Source organism: Budorcas taxicolor, chromosome 5 (assembly GCF_023091745.1).
Source record: "Budorcas taxicolor isolate Tak-1 chromosome 5, Takin1.1, whole genome shotgun sequence".
Classification (NCBI taxonomy): domain Eukaryota; kingdom Metazoa; phylum Chordata; class Mammalia; order Artiodactyla; family Bovidae; genus Budorcas; species Budorcas taxicolor.
This window is the reverse complement of record NC_068914.1, coordinates 104,524,284-104,530,860: the sequence shown is the minus strand read 5'-3', so window position 1 is coordinate 104,530,860 and position 6,577 is coordinate 104,524,284.

Genomic DNA, 6,577 nt, shown 5'->3' with positions numbered 1-6,577 from the left:
TTTAATTAACACTTTTATCTTCTATAAGAAAAAGAGAAAGTGCTTAAAGACCCTAATAAATTTTTCTTCCATCCTTTGTCATTTTTTCAAGGTCTGTCTTCAAGCTAATTCTCATTCTAATTTGTTCTTTCTTTCAAATAAAATAATTACTCTCCCTCAGGCTCAATTATGATATAGTTTGAGCCTGTTGTGTATTGCTGGCCAGGGTGTCACTGGAGTGAGCCATACAAACATGCCTAAATCTGAACTGGAAGTACGTGACTTGCAAAAAACAGCTGAGACATACAATTTACAAGACAGCAGAAGACTTGAATCAGATACAATAGGACAAGCGCTGCTTCTCAGGGGAAAAATTGAAAAACTTAGGTGCCACACTTGAGGACTGAAGTTGTTTTAGATGGGAAAGCTGGAAACTTGATTCTAGGGAAAGAAATAGATTAATTCACATTTAATGGGCTTACAATACAAATAAAAACTAAATTTATTTCTGAAGATTATTTTTAAATAAAGGATTCCTTTGTAGCTCAGTGGGTAAAGAAACTGCCTGCAATGCAGGAGACCCGGTTTCAATTCCTGGGTGGGAAAGACCCCCTGTAGAAGGAAATGGCAACCCACTCAAGTATTCTTGCCTGGCAGGCTACAGTCCATGGAGTCATGAGAGTTGGACACAACTTAGCAACTAAACCAACCAACCATTTTTAAATAAATTTGAGGATTCACATCTATTGTGAAATAAAATGCTTAACTTTTCTAATAGAAGTTTAGTACCCAAGTTAATCTTGCTATGTGTAAACACTAGATGAAAATTTTATATGTCTCTTCACCATAACTAGACTATTCTCTAAAAACAAGTGCCTAGGCAGTAACCAAATAACTAACTTCAAATTTTAATTTTCAAAATATTGTCATGCAAACAAAATTGCTGAAGAATGGTGTGGCCCATTCACAATCTGGCAAAGGACTAGAGACTATTTCAAAGTGTCTTGATTTCTTTTTTTCACTGTTTATCAAATCAGTCAAAGAAAAACACTCGCCTTTTGTCTCTACATGCAGAGCAGCTGTTTTTTTTTTTTTTTTTTGAGACAGGATTGCTGCTAATATTTCAATTAATATTAACAAGCCATTGCCATTTGAAATAAATATATCAACAGTTTTAAAAGGTGGGACCTTCCCGGTGGCCCAGTGGTTCCAGTGGTCCACTGGTCCTGTACTTCCTCAGTCAGGGGGCTAAGATCTCAAATGCCATGCAACTCAGACAAAAAAATTAAATAATAAAAATGAGAAAAAAAAGACAAGTTTTCTTTCTTTCTTTTCTTTTTCTTTTTTTTTTTTTAAGTTATGAAAGGAGTAGAGATAGCCTGCCTACCTTGCAAATTCTTCCTGGCTAGGATATTCCATCAAACCATGTAGCATTCCATGTAGTCAGGGATTACAATTTAAGGTACTTCTGCATTCTCTATAGCACTCAACACTAGACGCCTAATTAGTCACCAATAAGTGCTTGTTGACTGGTCTTCTGTAAGAGAGTAACCTGCCTTGATTTCCTATACCCTCCACTTCTCTCAACTAGAAGTCCTCTGAGTCCTCTTCCTGAGTAGCACATTCAAGTTTTTACCTTTTTTTATGGGGCCTATGGGATCTTAGTTTGCCAACGATTCCACCAGGGATTGAACCCAGGTAACAGCAGTGAAAGCGCTGAGTCCTAACCACTAGGCATATAGATGGTGTACGGCATGCGTGCTCAGTTGTGTCTGACTCTGAAATCCCATGAACTGTAGCCTGCTAGGCTCCCCTGTGTATGGAACCTTCTGGGCAAGAATACTGGAGTGAGTTGTTCTTTCCTACTCCAGGGGAATCTTCCCAACACAGGGATCAAACCTGCGTCTCTTGCTTCTCCTATATTGGTAGGCAGATTTTTTACCACTGGCACCACCAGGGAATTCCTCAAATTTTTATCTTATGCAATTAGTTATTTTTGAGTTACAATTAGATCTTTTTCTCCCCTCATGGGGAGGACAGAGACATTGCTTGTTATCTTTCTACTCCTTTCGTGCATGGTACATTGTAGATGCCAAATAGCTATTGGTTGTAGTAATACTTTGAACAAAGTGATCATTGAAAAGTAAACATGAGAATTAGAAGACTTCTTCCACTTCCCAAACCTGAAATTACTTGAGAATCACTGATAAAATAAAATTGAGGTTTATTTTTATAGTTGTACTTATAAATACAAGATGTAAAAAGAAGAAAAATAAGAATCTATATTCATGTGTTTTGTTCTTCTTCCAGGAAAATCTTTAGAGATCACAAAGTACATGTATTTTATTCATAGTAACTATTACTGACCCTTCGCATCTGAATGTTAATGCTTGTGATGAAACACACTAGGATATAAACACCTCTTTTCTAAATAGAGTTGCTAATCTTCCAGTAAAACTGTTTGTATCTATTTCCTTTTTCTGAATATTTTGGCTCCTCTTCTTAGAAAACAGATTATTTCTCTTGAGCGTTATAAACTTAGATCTCTGCCTACCTAGATGCATTTTCATCACAGTATTTTTCCATGACTTTTATAGTCACAGTGTGCAGTAGAAGGAAGAACACCAACATTTACTCATTGCCTGTTAAGTGCCAAAGACTGCATTAGGCACTTTTACATTTGGTGTCTTGAATCCTCATAAAAGACTGCATGACATAAGCCCATTTTACATATGATGAAACTGAAGCTCAGAAAGATTGACTATCTTTCTCATTGCCTTACAACAGATAGTAGAGCTGAGATTTGAATCATTTCTCTTTGAATCCTATAGTCCAGGGGTCCTCAACCCCCGAGGGGTTAAGAACAGGGCTGAGCAGCAGGAGGTGAGTGGTGGGTGACTGAGGGAAGCAGCACCTGTATTTACTGCTGCCCCCGTTACCCGCGTTACCACCTGAGCTCTCCCCCTGCTCAGCAAACTCAATATGTGTAATGGGCTTGAATCACCCAGAAACCATTCCCCTTCCCACCTGTCTGTGGGAAAGTTGTCTTCTACAAACCAGTCCCTGGTGCCAAAAACATTGGGGACTGCTGCTATGGTCTTTCCATTGTACCATGGTAAAACTTTTGCGAAAATTTATGCAAAATGAAAGGGCATATCTGACTCCATTTACTCCTGATAGTGAGTAGAAGGTAGTGAAGGAGTGGAGCAGTCCTTGTCAAATGTCTTTGTGTTTCTAGGTGTATGAGAGGTAATACTAAAACATTTAGCACTTCTGATGCCTTCCAATCAAACTAGCATTTGCACATAGGTTAACTGTTATGAGCTATGGAAAGCAGTCCTGACTGTGATCTACCTAACGGCTTGAGTTTCAGGTGCCCAGAGAAACAAGATGTCCTGCCCGACAGCAGGTCTCCCCCTGCCTAGAGGAAAAGCACTTTCAGTTGCACAGATAATCTATATTTCAGGACTACAAAAACAAAATATATATGTATTCAGAAGACTTACATATTCAATACTATAATCTGCTTTAAAAGGGTGTTCTAGATTTACCAGGTCAATATTTTATACAGGGTCAAGTAGGTTTATACTAGGGGTGGCTCACTTACTGTTGCCTGCTGCTACATTCTTTTTCACCATAGACAGAAGTCTGTCCAAAAAAAATACAATCTTATTTGTACTTTTCATTAACCTCTTCTTTGACCTTGAGGATAGATACTACCTATGGTTTAAGAGGTGTGACTTCTATATATATATGTGTATATATATATATATATATATATATATATATATTTAGAGAAACTTTGCGCTTATAATACTGTCAAAAAATTCAGACTTGTACAGACAGGTGAGGTAACAATTTTAAATGCCTTGAAACAGGATAGTGTTTTGGAATACATTTTCTCTCTCTCTTTTAAATAGTATTATTAAGCTGTGATTAACATGCAATAAATTGCACATAACTAAAGTGTCCAATTCGATGTTTTCACACATGTGTACACCCATGAAACTCACCACAATACAGAAAAAAAGAACATATCATCCTTCCAAGTGTACTCATGCCTCTTTTAACTTTTCCCTCCTTCGGGCGCAAACAGTCACTGATCTTCTTTCTCTTACTGTAGATTAATTTGCATTTCCTATAATTTTATAAAAATTGAAACATACGGTATATGTACTCTTTTTCGATCTGACTTCTTTCACTCAACATAATTATTATGAAGTTCCTCCACACTGTTGCATATATAAGTAACTAATCCCTTTTTGTTGCTGAGGAGTGTCCTATGTTAAGTATAAATATACCACAGTTCATGTATTTATTCATTCATTTACTCAATCCTTTTGGTTCACCCTGCCGTCCACACCAAAATTACTTTGTCTAATTTGCAGTTTCTGATTATGCCCTTGGCATTTACTCAGGTACAGTGGACCCCTGCGATTTCTGACTGTCCTATACCCCTTCCCACTTACATTTGTCAATAGCACCCTCCTGTTTCTTGGACAACTTCGTGTTCCCCATTCCACGTGATCCAGTGGGACTCTTTTGATTGTAGGGTGGACACATATGACCCAGGTTGGACCAGTCAGGGTTCTTCTTTGCAATTTTCTCAAAGAAATTCCTTTCCATTAGATTAGGAACTGTGAAGGTGTGATCCCAGAGATGCCAGTGAACTTGAAAAGAATCGTGAGAGAAGGAGGTAGGCACAGACTGAAGCTCAAATAAAAGATGAAGTGACTGTGTTCTGAGGCAGACTTCCTGGATCCAGCTGATGAAAAAGCTCACTTGGTTCCTGGCCTTTGCATTTTAATTATGTGGATACCTGCATCCATACACTACTTATGGTAAGAGTAAACTCCCATTTTGTTTTGGAGGGAATCTCTCTTCCCATACTCTCAGTGTATGGTATCCAGGTGAAGCAAACTCCACCCTGGCTTGAAGGGTAGAGTATATGTGGCCACTCACTCAATTGCCTTGGCCACAGTGACATTCATGGATGCAAGCTAGGCTAATTAGAGTCAGGTTTGTGCTACAGACGTTGTTCCCTTTTTCATGAAAGATTTGAACCAGAAAGTTTAGAACTACAAATATTGCAGCCATCTTTTGACCTAATGAGTGGATAACCAAGGTTACCAAAGGCAGAACCAAAGGAAGGAGAGAAAGTGGGTGTTGACAACTTCGTGAGAACTTCTTGGATAGGATGTCCCTGAAGCCTGTACTATGTCTGGTTTTTGCTGTTATGTAAACAGCAAAATTCCCCTTTTGTATAAATTATTTGTAAGAACCTGCCTGCCAATGCAGGAGACATAGGAGACGTGTGTTCGATCACTGAGTTAGGAAGATTTCCTGGAGAAGGAAATGGCTACCCACACCAGTATTCTTGCCTGGGAAATCCCATGGACAGTGGAGCCTGGCAGGCTACAGTCCATGGGCTGGAGAAGAGTAGGATATGACTTAGCAACTAAACAATAACACTAGATTATTTGAATTTCTGTTTATGTTACTTACAAAAGAAAAAGTTGTGATATAGGTGTTTTTCATTCATTATCTCAACTCCTACAACCTGGTAAGTATGTTATCCCAATTTTACCTATGAGGAAACTCTTAGTTAAGTAACCAACCAAAATCCCACAGTGGCAAAGCTAAGATTGGTATCCAATTACTTGATTGCAAAGCGCAGGTCCTTTGCAAATACTGCTTCAGGGCTACAACACTAACCTGCTTAGTCCTGTGCTTTTTCTAGTTTTTCTATTACATAAAGTTTAATATTAACATTTGCAAGTTCCTTGTGGCTGAAATAAAATTACATTTATACAGCTTAATTCTTTTCCTTCTTCTCTGCCCCTGCTTTTTACCTTTCTTGTCATCTTTTTTCCCTTTTTTGTTTTTCATTTTTTGAGGGTTAAACGCTTAACATTTCCTCTAGTCTCCTCTTCATAAGTCATATCAACTCTAAAATGATCCCAGGGTCCTTCCTATTGGCTTGGGTAAGGCAAGTTGGTTTATTGAGAAACTTGCCCTTGTGAACTAATAAGTAAGACTAGAAGGATCACATCTAACAACAAATCAGCCTTATAGACTTCTCTAAGAGTGAACCAGTGGGCCAAATTTCAAAGATGACCAAATGAAAAGGCCATTGCAGCTACTCCCTCTCTCCTCTCATTCTTTCAAGGATGAAAAAAGGTCAGTAATCATTCCGACAAGCCCTTGGGAAAATGGCTAATTGCCACATCTCCCTTCTTAATATACTTAAGAGGGAAAAACCTTTATACCCCTAACTCTTCACTTTTTTTTTCTTTTTAAGGGGATGAATTTGTTAAATCTTAAAGATAGTTTTATGCATTGCTTCGTTTCTCAGGAAGCTCAAATACTGATTCACAGACCACCCCTGCTTTTTTTTTTTTCCCAGTAGACAGACCATCAATTTAGCTAAGAGCAGTTAATATCACAAGGTTGAAAAAACAAAGAAAAACTATTTGATTCCTGCTTAGTCTCTTAATAGAGCCTTGTGTGGAACCTTACTGGAAGCCTGGAGACTAAAACTCTAGAGACCAAAAAAATGAAGCAATTTTCTCAACAACTAGAGAACAACTTCATTTTA